The sequence below is a fragment of the Penaeus monodon genome, chromosome 31 (assembly GCF_015228065.2).
Source record: "Penaeus monodon isolate SGIC_2016 chromosome 31, NSTDA_Pmon_1, whole genome shotgun sequence".
Lineage (NCBI taxonomy): Eukaryota > Metazoa > Arthropoda > Malacostraca > Decapoda > Penaeidae > Penaeus > Penaeus monodon.
In genome coordinates, this window is record NC_051416.1 from 5533809 (window position 1) to 5534138 (window position 330).

Sequence of the window (330 nt, forward strand, 5' to 3'; positions counted from 1 at the left end):
TAACACTAACACACACGTCCACTCCCAACAAGAAGCGCAAAACCTAACCTTGCTTTTCAGAGGATTAAACCCACCGCTCTACGCAAGTCAAACGCGAAGCCTCGATATATCACATGCCTTCCTCCCCTTCCCTCGCCGTTTCCTGCCGTCAGCGCTTGAACCTCGGCTTTGGGCTTTGGGCTCGAGGCTTCGCTATCGCTTTGGCCTCGAATATTCCGCCTTTGGATCGCGGGCGGCCAATCAGCCCTTCGGCATCCCGGGGCGGCTCCCGAGGGATGCCCGGTGCAGCTGGGCGCGTGCAGAGGGGGGGTAGGGGCCCGAGCGAGGGAC

General features: G+C 60.6%; 1 protein-coding gene across 1 annotated transcript in view; it reads left to right on the top strand.

Moving 5' to 3' along the window:
- The window catches only part of LOC119593014, a 123171-nt gene that overhangs the window by 118493 nt on the left and 4348 nt on the right, over positions 1 to 330 (top strand). The gene's annotated exons all lie outside the window — the stretch shown is intronic.